Source organism: Scyliorhinus canicula, chromosome 3 (assembly GCF_902713615.1).
Source record: "Scyliorhinus canicula chromosome 3, sScyCan1.1, whole genome shotgun sequence".
Lineage (NCBI taxonomy): Eukaryota > Metazoa > Chordata > Chondrichthyes > Carcharhiniformes > Scyliorhinidae > Scyliorhinus > Scyliorhinus canicula.
In genome coordinates, this window is record NC_052148.1 from 71,867,492 (window position 1) to 71,881,827 (window position 14,336).

The 14,336-nt window shown below is 48.4% G+C and overlaps 1 protein-coding gene across 2 annotated transcripts in view; it reads left to right on the forward strand.

Annotated features, from left to right (window-relative positions):
* ubap1 (ubiquitin associated protein 1) overlaps positions 1–14,336 on the forward strand; it is a 91,503-nt gene that overhangs the window by 43,834 nt on the left and 33,333 nt on the right. The window lies entirely within an intron of this gene.

Sequence of the window (14,336 nt, forward strand, 5' to 3'; positions counted from 1 at the left end):
AGCATGGCCAATTCACCTAACCTGCACATCTTTTGGATTGTGGGGGTGAAACCCACGCAGACACGGGGAGAATGTGCAAACTCCACACGGACAGTGACCCAGGGCCGGGATTCGAACCCAGGTCCTCAGCGCCGTAGGCAGCAATGCTAACCACTGTGCCACCGTGCTGCCCCAAAGCAGAACAGTGTTAAGAACAAAGAAAAATTACAGCCCAGGAACAGGCCCTTCGGCCCTCCAAGCCTGCGCCGATCCAGATCCTCTATCTAAAACTGTTGCCTATTTTCTTTTTTTTTAAATAATTTTTATTGGAATTTTTTACAGAAAATATAAAAATATAACAACAAGTATAGCAACAAGCAGTAATATGCAACTAACAGCCCCATAACACCCACAATTCCCCCCATACCGTAACATCACATGTATCACACTCCCCCCACCCCCCCCAACAAGAGAACTTAACCATAAATTAAAATTAAATAAATCAAATTTAAATAAAATAAGCAAACATAATCAACGTGTCGTTCCCCCCCCACCCCCCGGGTTGCTGCTGCTACTGTCCCAGTACCCTATCGTTGAGCCAGAAAGTCGAGGAAAGGTTGCCACCGTTTAAAGAACCCTTGTACCGACCCTCTCAGGGCGAATTTAACCTTCTCAAGCTTAATGAAGCCCGCCATGTCATTGATCCAGGTCTCCACGCTTGGGGGCCTCGCGTCCTTCCACTGTAGCAAAATCCTTCGCCGGGCTACTAGGGACGCAAAGGCCAGCACACCGGCCTCTTTCGCCTCCTGCACTCCCGGCTCTCCCCCACCCCAAAGATCGTGAGCCCCATCCTGGCTTGACCCTGGATCCCACCACCCTCGACACCGTCCTCGCCACCCCCTTCCAGAACTCCTCCAATGCCGGGCATGCCCAGAACATATGGGCATTGTTCGCTGGACTCCCCGAGCACCTGACACACCTATCTTCACCCCCAAAGAACCTACTCATCCTCGTCCCAGTCATGTGGGCCCTATGCAGCACCTTGAATTGGATGAGGCTAAGCCGCGCACACGAGGAGGAAGAATTTACCCTCTCCAGGGCATCAGCCCATGTTGTTGCCTATTTTCTAAGGATCTGTATCCCTCTGCTCCCTGCCCATTCATGTATCTGCCTAGATACATCTTAAATGACGCTATCGTGCCCGCCTCTACCACCTCCGCCGGCAATGCGTTCCAGGCACCCACCAGCCTCTGCGTAAAGAACTTTCCACGTATATCTTACTGAAACTTTTCCCCCCTCACCTTGAACTCGTGACCCCTAGTAATTGAGTCCCCCACTCTGGGGGAAAAAGCTTCTTGCTATCTACCCTGTCAATACCTCTCATGATTTTGTAGACCTCAATAAGGTCCCCCCCTCAACCTCCATCTTTCTAATGAAAATAATCCTAATTTACTCAACCTCTCTTCATAGCTGGCACCCTCCATACCAGGCAACATCCTGGTGAACTTCCTCTGCACCCTCTCCAAAGCATCCACATCCTTTTGGTAATGTGGCGACCAGAACTGTACGCAGTATTCCAAATGTGGCAAACCAAAGTCTTCTACAACTGTAACATGACCTGCCAACTCTTGTACTCAGTACCCCTTCTGATGAAGGAAAGAATGACAAATGCCTTCTTGACCACTCTATCAACCTGCGCAGCCACCTTCAGGGTACAATGGACCTGAACACCTAGATCTCTCTGTACATCAATTTTCCCCAGGGCTTTTTCATTTACCGTATAGTTCGCTCTTGAATTGGATCTTCCAAAATGCATCACCTCGCATTTGGCTGGATTGAACTCCCATCTGCCATTTCTCTGCCCAACTCTCCAATCTATCTTGCTGTATTCTCTGACAGTCCCCTTCACTATCTGCTACTCCACCAATCTTAGTGTCATCTGCAAACTTGCTAATCAGACCACCTATACCGTCCTCCAGATCATTTATGTATATTACAAAATCAGTGGTCCCAGCACGGATCCCTGTGGAACACCATTGGTCACAGTTCTCCATTTTGAGAAACTCCCTTCCACTACTACTCTCTGTCTCCTGTTGCCCAGCCAGTTCTTTATCCATCTAGCTAGTACACCTGTCTACCATGGGGAACCTTATCAAACGCCTTACTGAAGTCCATGTATGACATCTACAGCCCTTCGCTCATCAATCAACTTTGCCACTTCCTTAAAGAATTCTATTAAGTTGGTAAGACATGACCTTCCCTGCACAAAACGATGTTGCCTATCACTGATAAGCCCATTTTCTTCCAAATGGGAATAGATCCTATTCCTCAGTATCTTCTCCAGCAGCTTCCCTACCACTGATGTCAGGCTCACCGGTCTATAATTACCTGGATTATCCCTGCTACCCTTCTGAAACAAGGGGACAACATTAGCAATTCTCCAGTCCTCTGGTACCTCACCCGTGTTCAAGGATGCTGCAAAGATATCTGTTAAGACCCCAGCTATTTCCTCTCTCACTTCCCTCCGTAACCTGGGATAGATCCCATCCGGACGTGGGGACTTGTCCACATTAATGCCTTTTAGAATACCCAACACATCCTCCCTCCTCATGCCGACTTGACCTAGAGTAATCAAACATCTATCCCTAACCTCAACATCCGGCATGTCCCTCTCCTCGGTGAATACCAATGCAAAGCACTCGTTAAGAATCTCACCAATTTTCTCTGACTCCATGCATCACTTTCCTCCTTTGTCCTTGAGTGGGCCAACCCTTTCTCTAGTTACCCTCTTGCTCCTTATATATGAATAAAATTTTCCTTAACCCTGTTTGCTAAAGATATTTCATGACCCCTTTTAGCCCTCTTGATTCCTCGTTTCAGATTGGTCCTTCATTCCCGATATTCTTCCAAAGCTTCGTCTGTCTTCAGTGGCCTGGACCTTATGTATGCTTCCCTTTTCCTCTTAGCTAATCTCACAATTTCACCTGTCATCCGTGGTTCCCTAATCTTGCCATTTCTATCCCTTATTTTCACAGGGATATGTCTGTCCTGCACTCTAATCAACCTTTCCTTAAAAGCCTCCCACATATCAAATGTGGATTTACCTTCAAACAGCTGCTCCCAATCCACATTCCCCAGGTCCTGCCGAATTTTGGTATAGTTGGCCTTCCCCCAATTTAGCGCTCTTCCTTTAGGACCACTCTCGTCTTTGTCCATGAGTATTCTAAAACTTACGGAATTGTGATCACTATTCCCAAAGTAATCCCCTACTGAAACTTTAACCACCTGGCTGGCTCATTCCCCAACACCAGGTCCAGTATGGCCCCTTCCTGAGTTGGACTATTTACCTACTGCTCCAGAAAACCCTCCTGGATGCTCCTTACAAAATCCGCTCCATCTTGACCTCTAACACTAAGTGTATCCCAGTCAATGTTGGGAAAATTAATATCTCTTATCACCACCACCCTGTTGCTCCAACATCTTTCCATAACCTGTTTACATATTTGTACTTCTATCTCACGCTCTTTGTTGGGAGGTCTGTAGTACAGCCCCAACATTGTTACTGCACCCTTCCTATTTCTGAGCTCTGCCCATATCGCCTTACTGCTCGAGTCCTCCATAGTGCCCTCCTTCAGCACAGCTGTGATATCCTCTCTGACCAGTAATGCAACTCCTCCACCCCTTTTACCTCCCTCTCTATCCCACCCGAAGCATCGATATCCTGGGATATTTAGTTGTCAATCATGCCCTTCCCTCAACCAAGTCTCAGTAATAGCAATAACATCATACTCTAAGGTACTAATCCAAACCCTAAGTTCATCTGCCTTACCTACTACACTTCATGAATTGAAACAAATGCACCTCAGACCACCAGTCCCTTTGCATTCATCATCTGCTCCCTGCCTACTCTTCCCCTTAGTCACGCTGACTTCATGATCTAGTTCCTTACAGGCTTTAGTTACTACCTCCTTACTGTCCACTAACCTCCTCATTTGGTTCCCATCTCCCTGCCACATTAGTTTAAACCCTCCCCAACAGCGTTAGCAAAAGCACCCCCAAGGACATTGGTTCCAGTCCGGCCCAGGTGTAGACCGTCCAATTTGTAGTAGTCCCACCTCCCCCCAGAACCGGTCCCAATGTCCCAAAGATCTGAACCCCTCCCTCCTGCACCATCTCTCAAGCATTCATCCTGCCTATTCTTTCATTTCTACTCTGACTACCACGTGGCACTGGTAGCAATCCTGAGATTACTACCTCTGAGGTCTGACTTTTTTATTTGGCTCCTAACTCCCTAAATTCTGCTTGTAGGACCTCATCCCGTTTTTTACCTATATCATTGGTGCCTATATGCACCACGACAACTGGCTGTTCACCTTCCCCCGTCAGAATGTTCTGCAGCCGATCTGAGACATGCCTGACCCATGCACCTGGGAGACAACATACCATTTGGGAGTCTTGTTTTCGACCACAGAACCGCCTGTCTACTCCCCTTACAATTGAATCCCCAATGACTATAGCCCTTCCACTCTTTTTCCCGCCCTTCTGTCCTGCAGAGGCAGCCACTGTGCCATGAACCTGGCTGCAACAGTAACCAAAACAATATACCTGATTTGGAGGGGACACCTGCACTCCCTTCCTGCTTTTTCTCTGCCTTTTGGTCACCCATTCCCTTTCTCCCTCAGCAAACCAAATCTGTGGTGTGACCAATTCGCTAAATGTGCTATCCACAACCTCCTCAGCATCGCGGATGCTCCAAAGTGAGTCCATCCGCAGCTCCAGAGCTGTGATGCGGTCTAACAAGAGCTGCAGCTGGACACACTTCCCGCACGTGAAGGAGCCAGGGACATCAGCCACGTCCCTGAGCTCCCAAATTGAGCAAGAGGAGCATAACACGGGTCTGAGATCTCCTGCCATTTTTAATCTTAAACTTGACTTAGTCCAACTATAATATCAAATAATAGATAAATGAAAAATGAAAAAAAAAGAAAAATTGTTACCAATCACACGATAAAGAAAAATAGAAATAGAAAAACCTTACCTTATCAACACACCTCAGGGAATAGAAAAACAGCCAATCACTTACCTGCTGGCTGTGATGTCACGGTTCAACTTCTTTCTACTTCTACCAGCCCTCGAGTCTCCCTCTTGATCTTGACTCGGCTGGGATCCTTACAGTGATTGTTTTTTTTTGGTTAGAGGAGGAGGTAGGGAGGGAAATATTGGAGAAGTGTTTGGGGTTTGACTGACACTTGGCAACAGCTCCTCCACAAACCACCTTCTGGATACAGTGACCGCAATGTACTGATGTAAATTTCCCCCGCAACAGCCAATCAGCGGCTCTGCTCTGCTGCCCTCTGCTGGATGCTTGCCTTCACTTGAACACGGAAGGTGTCTTGCTCAGGTACACCTTCTGGATACAGTGACCGCAATGCACTGATGCAAATTTTCCCCACCACAGCCAATCAGCGCTCCGCTCGGCTGCCCTCTGCTTAGGACTGTTTAGGAGTGCTGCAGCGAGTGACTCACCACCTGACTCCCCAAAGCATATCCACCATCTTCAAGGAATGGGTCAGGAGTATGTTGAATACTCCACACCTGTCTGGATGAGTGCTGCTCCAAAAACACTCGAGACGCTTGACTCCATCCAGGACAAAACATTCTGCTTGATTGATATGCCATCCACAAAAATTCACTCCCTCCATCACCAGTGCACAGTGTCAGCAGTGTGTGCCACCTACAAGATGCACTGTTGAAACTGGGCAAGACACTATAGACAGCACCTTCCAAACCCAACACTACTACCATCTAAGAAGACAAGGGCAGCAGACACATGGGGACACCAACATCTGGAAGTTCCCTTTCAAGCCTCACATCATCCTTACTTAGAAATATGTCACCAATAAGAGAGAATCTAACAATGTTTCCCTGACATTGAGTGACATTGCCGTAGCTGAATCCCTCCACTATCAACATCTTGCAGGTTACTATTGTCTAGAAATTGAACTGGACTAGCCAGATAAACACAGGCTACAAAAGCAGATCAGAGGCTGGGAATTCTGCAACAATTCACCTCCTGCCTCCCCAAATCTTATCCACCATCTACAAGGCACAAGTCAGGAGTATGACTGGATACTCTCCACTTGCCAGGATGTGTGCAGCCCATCAACACTCCAGCTCAACACCGTCAAGGCGAAAACAGCTTGCTTGATTGGCACCCCATCCACCACCTTCAACATTCACTTCCTCCACCACCTTCAAATTTCATTTCCTCCACCACTGACGCACAGTGGCAGCAGTGTGTACCAAAAGATGCACTGCAGCAACTGACCAAGGCTCCTTTGACAGCATCTTCCAAATCTGCAGCCTTTTCCACCTAGAAGGACAAGGGCAACAGATGCATGGGAACACTACACCTGCAAGTTCCTTTCCAGGCCACACACCATTCTGAACTATATCAGCTTTCCTTCGGGACCTCCGGTAGCGACATGTAGGTGGAGGCCGCACAGTGGGTGGCTCCTGCTCGAGCGTAATTTTTTGGCCCTTTTCACCTAAATTTGGGGAGAAATTTTATATGATTGATCTTCAGAAAAGTTGTGGTAATTAGAGTTTGCCGAAAACACAACGGAAGAATACAGGACGAAAAGGAATGACGCTACTCCATCTGAGAGCTTGAATTTGGTGTGGAATGCTCTGGGAGGAAAGATGGCGGGATCAAGCTCGCCAGGTTAGCCTGTGCCCATTACGGTGGACACGTTGGCCAAGGAGTTTGAGTGGTAGATGGTCAAGCATTTTGAGTAGCATGGAAAGGAGATAATGGGAACACTCAAACAGTTGGTGGAAGATATGTTGGCCCGGATAAAGGAGGCTCTTGGAAGGACGTTGACACTATTGCGGGAGCAAGGAGAGGTGTTTCATAGATTATCATAGAATTTACAGTGCAGAAGGAGGCCATTCGGCCCATCGAGTCTGCACCGGCTCTTGGAAAGAGCACCCTACCCAAGGTCAACACCTCCACCCTTTCCCCATAACCCAGTAACCCCACCCAACACTTAGGGCAATTTTGGACACTAAGGGCAATTTATCATGGCCAATCCACCTAACCTGCACATCTTTGGACTGTGGGAGGAAACCGGAGCACCCGGAGGAAACCCATGCACACACGGGGAGGATGTGCAGACTCTGCACAGATGGTGACCCAAGCCGGAATCGAACCTGGGACCCTGGAGCTGTGAAGCAATTGCGCTATCCACAATGCTACCGTGCTGCCCCACAATGCTACTGTGCTGCCCCTGCTCCCCCTGCCACTACCGTGCTCCCCCTGCCCCTACAGGTGTGACCGTGTTGAAGTGGGTAGGGGAAGCACGATGGGAGAGGAGCTGCGAAGGAGAGTAATAAAGGGCTAAGAGTCAAAGTGGAGGACCTGAAGAACAGGTCACGACGGCAGAATCTGCGGATTGTTGGTCTGCCGATGGGCTGGAGGGCCATAGGCCCAGAGGCCGAAGGAGTACTTTACGGAGATGTTGGCCAAGATGTTGGGGGAGGAGGAGAACACCTCCCTCTTTATGCTGGGTAGGGTTCATTGATCACTCCAGCCAAAGCCAAAGGTGAATGAGCCACCGAGAGCTGTGATAATCTGTTTCCACAGCTATCAGATGGAGGTGAGATGGGCCAAGCAGAATTAAGAGGTGAGGTGGGAAGGCAGTGTTATTTGTATATACCAGGATGTCACGGTGAAGCTGGCAAGATGGTGGGCGGCCTTTAACAAGGTGAAGGCAGTGCTTTACAAGAATAATGTGCATTTGGAGTGGTCTGTCCGTCTTAAGTTGAGAGTTACGCATAACTCCAAGAACTATTACTTTGAGACAATGGAGGAGGCGGAGGCATTCATGAGGGCTGAAGGATTGGGACTGAACTGAGTTTGGACTTAGTTTGTTTTCGAACATAGTGGTTGGGAGGGGATGGTTTGGGGATGTTGGGGTAATGTGTTGGGGCTTCTCCCCCCCCCCCCCCCCCCCACCCTTTTGTTTGGGGCTTATCATGTTTGGTTGATCAGAAGGGCTGGGTGTGGGGGTAGTTTCTGTTGTTTTTTGTACTAGGTACGTGGGGAGAGGGGGCTCTGGCAGGGGCCACCCTGCTAACAAACTGAGTTGGCCAGTGAACTGGGGGGAGGAGATGGGGAGTATGCAGAGAAGTGATTTTGAGAGGAAGTGGTTTGGGGTGGGTTTCAGGGAAGGGGGCGAGGGGTAGCTGGTTAACGGTGACTAGGGGTAGAGCCTGCTCTTGCTCGATGGGTGGGGCTGGGGCAATGACTGATAGGAATGCGGGGGGGGGGGGGTGAAACGGGACCCTCTGTCCCAATGGTAAAGTGGAACGTGTGCGTTTTGGGGGGACCAGTGAAGCGGGTGAAAGTTTTCTCACATTTGAAGAGCTTGAGAGCCGATATGTGGTGCTGTTGCAGGAGACCCCTTCAGGGTGCAGGACCAGGTTAGGCTTTGGAAGGGTTGGGTAAACCAGGTGTTCCATGGGCTTTGATAGCAGGGCCCTGGGGGTAGCAGTACCAGTGGTAAGAAAGTTGGGTTTCAGATGGAGAAGGTGGGGGCGGGTCAAGGGAGCAGATCGGTGATAGTAACGGGTGCCTTGGAGGGGAGGTTGGTCGACGTATATGCCCCAAATTGGGATGATGTAGGGTTTATAAAGAGGATGTTGGCTGTATATGAAGTCTGGACACACATCACTTAATTTCAGGTGGTGATTTAAATACAGTGTTGTATCTGAAGATGGATCAGTCTAAGCCTCGCTGGCGAGCGTAGGTGTTGGCAGCGTTTATGAAGGAGATGGGGGGAACAGACCCATGGCGGTTCTTGCATACAGTGGGTAGAGAGAATTCCTCTTTTTTTTTTTGCTAGTGCATAATGTGTACTCAAGGATTGAATTCTTCATTATGGGGAGGTCATTGCTGAAAGGGTGAGGAAAGCGGAGTACCCGGCAATTGTTATTTCGGATCATGCTCTGCATTTGGTGGATCTGGCCCTTGAGAAGGGGCCTGCACAGAGGCTGGCATGGAGGTTTGATGTAGGACTGCTTGTGGATCCAAGCTTTTGTGCGAGGATGGGAAGGGTGATTGATGATTATGTGGAGTTCAATAAGAATGGGGGAGGTCTCGCTGTCGATGGTTTGGGAGGCATTGAAGGCGGTGGTAAGAGGCGAGATTATCTTGTATAATGCGTAGGTGGATAGGGAGGAAAAAGAGGAAACCTTGGAAGTTGATGGGTAGTATGTGGAAGATCCCAGTCCAGAGCTTTTGGTCAGTAGAAAGGAACTGCAGACGCAGTTTGATCTTTTGCCTACAGGGAAAGTGGTACGTCAGTTGAGGCGGGCGAAGGGGGTACTTTATACGGAAAGTCCAGTTGCTTGTTGGTGGGACAGTTCTGCCGGCAAGTGGCCTCACGAGGATTGTTCCGTTCTGGGATGGGGCAAGGGTGTTGGTGGTGTCGCAGGAGCAGGTGGACAGGGCGTTTGAGTTTTAAAAAAGGTTGTACAGGTCGGAACCCTCGGAGGATGAGTCGGATATGAGGGACTTCTTGGGGGAGGTGTGCTGGAGTGTCCTAAAGTAGGAGAGGAGGAGAGGGCATGGTTGGAGGAACCAATGGGCATTGAGGACGTTCGGACGGCGAAAGGGAATATCCTATCGGTAAAGCACCGGGGGCGGATGGGTTCCCAGTGATTTCTTTTTCCAATTCTTCTTTTTTCCAATTCTTCTTTTTTCCCAATTAAGGGGCAATTTAGCAATGCCAATTCACCGACCTGCACATTTTTCTTTTGGGTTGTGGGTGTGAGAGCCACGCAGACACGGGGAGAATGTGAAAACTCCACGGGGAGGTGACCCAGGGCCGGAATCGGATGCGGTCCTTGGTGCCGTGAGGCAGCATTGCTAACCACTGTGCCACTCTTCCTGGTGGAATTCGGCACGCATAAGGTGTCCCTGTATGTTGACGGCCCGGGTCCCAAGGTGGCAGATATAATGGGGTTGCACAAGAGGTTTGCGGCTTTCTCGGGATATAAATTGAATTTAGAAAAGAGCAAGTGTTTTTGTTTTTTTCTCCGGGGCTGGAGTTGACTTAGGGGAATGACTGTTTTGTGTGGCAACCACTCACTTCAGATACCTGGGGGTGCAGGTGGCTCAAGACTGGGCCTGGCTTCGTAAATTGAATTTACAAGCTGGTGGGTAGGGTCAATGCAGATTTGTTGAGATGGGACAGCCTCCCCTATCGTTGGCAGGCCGTGTGCAGGCAGTAAAGATGAATATCTTGCCATGGTTTTTATTTTTATTCCACAGTTTACCGGTTTTTTTGCCAAAGGCGTTTGTATGGGAGTGGAATGGTTGATTTTGTCATTTGTCTGGGCAGGTATGATAGCGAGGATTTGGAAGACAGTGCTTCAGAGAGGGCCACAGGCGGTACCAAATCTGTTGTATTACTATTGGGTGACGAACGTCGACGAGGTGCAGGGCTGTGGTAGTGAGTCGTAGACAATGCGGGTGAGGATGGAGGCAGGCTCTTTTAGGGGGTCGTGGTTGGGGGCGCTGGCAATGGTGCTGCTCCCGTTTGCCCTAGCAAAATACTTTGGATGTCCGTTGGGGAAGATATAGACGAAATTTCAACAGCATTTTAATTTGAGAGCGGGGTCGAAGTTGATGCTAGTCCGAGCGAATCACATGTTTGAGCTGGCGAGGCTGGACGCTAGGTTTGTTTTTAGTTAGGGCATCATGATTGGCACAGGCTTGGAGGGCCAAAGGGACACCTCCCATTAGCAAACTGTTGTCAACTGCCTCAGCAGTCTCGGACACATCCATACCCACCATCACAGCATCGGAAGTCAGATCGGATTTCGTGAAAGTGAACTCTTGGAAAGCAACGGGCCCTGTCGGGTCCCTGGTCCTGCACTCAGAGCCTACACAGACCAGCTGGACATCTTCAACCTCTCCCTACTCTGTTCCGAGGTTCCCACCTGCTTCAAGAAGACCACCATCATACCAGTGCCAAAGAAGAACCAGGCAACCTGCCTCAACGACTACCATCCGGTGGCCTCGACGTTGATCATTATGAAGTGCTTCACGAGGTTAGTCATCAACTCCATACTCCCAGAATGCCTTGATCCACTGCAATTCGCAGACCGTCACAACCGGTCCACAGCCAACACTATCTCCCTGACCCACACTCATCCTTGGAGCATCATGACGACGAGGCCTTCTACATCAAACTGCTCTTCATTGACTACAGCTCCGCCTTCAACACCATCACCCCAGCCAAACTCACATCAGAGCTCCAAAACCGAGGACTTGGCTCTTCCCTCTGCAACTGGATCCTCGACTTCCTGACCCATTGACCACAACCAGTAAAGATAAACAACAACACCTCCTCCACGATAATCCACAATACCAGGGCCCCCTACAATACTCCTTATACACACACGACTATGTGATAAAATGTGGCTCCAACTCCATCTACAAGTTTGCTGATGACACGACCATAGTGTGTCGGATCTCGAACAATGATGAGTCAGAGTACAGGAGGGAGATAGAGAACTTAGTGTCAGCAAAACTAAAGAGCTGGTCACTAACTTGAGGAAGCAAAGTATCGTACACACCCCATCTGCATCAATGGTGCCAAGGTTGAGATGGTTGACGGTTGCAAAATCCAAGAGGTACATATCACTAACAATCTGTCTTGATCCACCCATGTCAGTGCTATGACCAAGAAAGCACAACAACACCCATACTTTCTCAGGAAACTAAGGCAATTCAGCATTACCACATTGACTCTTGCCAACTTTTATAGATGCACCAGAGAAAGCATCCTATCTGACTTTATCACAGCCTGGTATGGCAACTGCTCGGCCAAAGACCAAAAGAAACTACAAAGAGTCCTGACTACAGCCCAGTCCATCACGTGAGTCGCCTCCCATCCATGGACTCTGTCCACATCTCCCGCTGCCTTTGGAAAGCGGGCAACATAATCAAAGACCCCTCCCACCCAGCTTATTCACTCTTCCAACTTCTTCAATCGGGCAGGAGATCAAACGTCTAAGAACACGCACTAGTAGCTTCATAAACAGCTTTTCCTCCGCTGTTACCAGACTCCTGAATGACCCTCTTATGGACTGAACTGATTTCTTCACACATCTTCTCTACTGAGTAGTACTACACTCCTGTATACTTCACCTGATGCCTGTATCTATATTGTGTATTTATGTGTGCCCCATGTTTCTTTTTCATGTATGGAATGATCTGTCTGGACTGTACGCAGAACAATATTTTGCACTGTACCTAGGTATACGTGGCAATATACAAATACAAATCCGAATCCCACTGAACCCCCCCCCCCCCCCCCCCCCGGTCTTGCTAGTTACTGACCCATCTGAAAACTTTCTTTCCTATTAAAGTCTTGAATGTGTACTTATCTCCTGGGTCAATGCGCATCTTTCTTGCACGGTTTCTTTTTCAGCACGGTAGCATTGTGGATAGCACAATAGCTTCACAGCTCCAGGGTCCCAGGTTCGATTCCGGCTTGGGTCACTGTCTGTGCGGAGTCTGCACATCCTCCCTGTGTGTGCGTGGGTTTCCTCCGGGTGCTCCGGTTTCCTCCCACAGTCCAAAAATGTACAGGTTAGGTGGATTGGCCATGATAAATTGCCCTTAGTGTCCAAAATTGCCCTTAGTGTTGGGTGGGATTACTGGGTTATGGGGATAGGGTGGTGGTTGACCTTGGGTAGGGTGCTCTTTCCAAGAGCTGATGCAGACTCGATGGGCTGAATGGCCTCCTTCGGCTCTGTAAATTCTATGAAATCCATGCTGAGATGTCTTCAATCCGGTTTCTACATGTGGCACTGTCCTGTAAAATTTACAAATGATACACTTTGTGACTGTAACCATGGTGCACTAACCTGGTAGTCTTTCTTGTCAATTGCTGCTCTCTTGTTGTCATTGGGTCAGTGGGTGCTGCTTTCCCATCTTGTCATAGCTTGAATATTTCCAACTGTCGCTTTCCTTTCCACCTCTGTAGCCCCTATGGATCTATTCCTGTCCCCCTCCTCTTTTTTTACCTACATGCTATCCTTTGGCAACATAATCTGAAGACATGGGACCAGGGTTCGCTCTCAATATAAACTGTCTAATTGTTCTCCACCTTGCGCGGCCCTTTTGATGTCTCTGTTGTTGGACTGTACGTTATCCAGCCTGGATTGAGCCACAACTCAGTGAAGCATTACAAAGTCTGAAATCATCACCTTTGACCCCACCATAAACTTTGCAACCTCATGAGTGTTTGCTACCTTCTTCCCGGCTACTGTCTCAGGTTGAACCATCTGTTCGCAATTTTGGTGCCATTGTTGACCCCTGAACTGAGCTTTTGATTCAATATCTTGTTCGTTGCAAAGACCACCTACTCCCATTTCTGTAACATCAACCTAAATCTTCCCTGTTTCAGCCCATTTGTTACTGAAACTCTTTCTCATCTTTGTCACCTTTCTGTGTGACTATTCCAGTACTCCCAGCTCGATTTGTATCTTCCTCTTTCAATAAATTTCTCTTATTCAAAACTCTTGCATTTTTTATTCATTTATGGGATGTGGGAGATGCTGGCTGGACCAGCATTTATTACCCACCCTTAATTGTCCTTGAGACTGTGGTGGTGAGCTGCCTTCTTGAACTCCTGCAGTCCCTATGCTGTGGATACCAGCTGAGTTTATTCACGAAGGCACGCCTTCTCAACCTTGCCCCTTGCCTGAGGTGTGGTGACTCTTAGGTTAAATCACAATCAGTCCGCTCCCAAAGAGAAGAGCAGCCTATGGTCCACTGGGACTGTGGCGACTTTTACACTCGTAGTGCTGATAGGGAGGGAGTTTCAGGATATTGACTCAGTGATAGCGAAGGAACCGCAATATATTTCCAAATCAGGATGGCGAGTGACTTGGAGGTGAACTTCCAGATGATGGTGTTCCCATGTGTCAGTTACCCGTGTCCTTCTAGATGGTAGCGGCTGTGTGTTTGGATCCTATCTACACTAAATTCCTTCATCTGTTACTCCTGTTGATTGATGTACTTTGTCTATTAATTCCCCCAGTGTGCTCACACTCCTGTTTAAATCTCTTCATGACCTTGTCGCTCCTTAACATCTTCAGTCCTGCACACTGCAGGTGGTCGCATATATTGAAATAATTCTGCTGCTGTTTTACATTCAAAGTGGGTCACCTACTTTTCCAATGTAATGGTTTTATTAAACGCTTGGTATTTTCTTAAGTAAATTGATGAAAAGTTTGTCAGCTGAGATCTCAAATTATTCCTTAGTTTCTAACAGTAA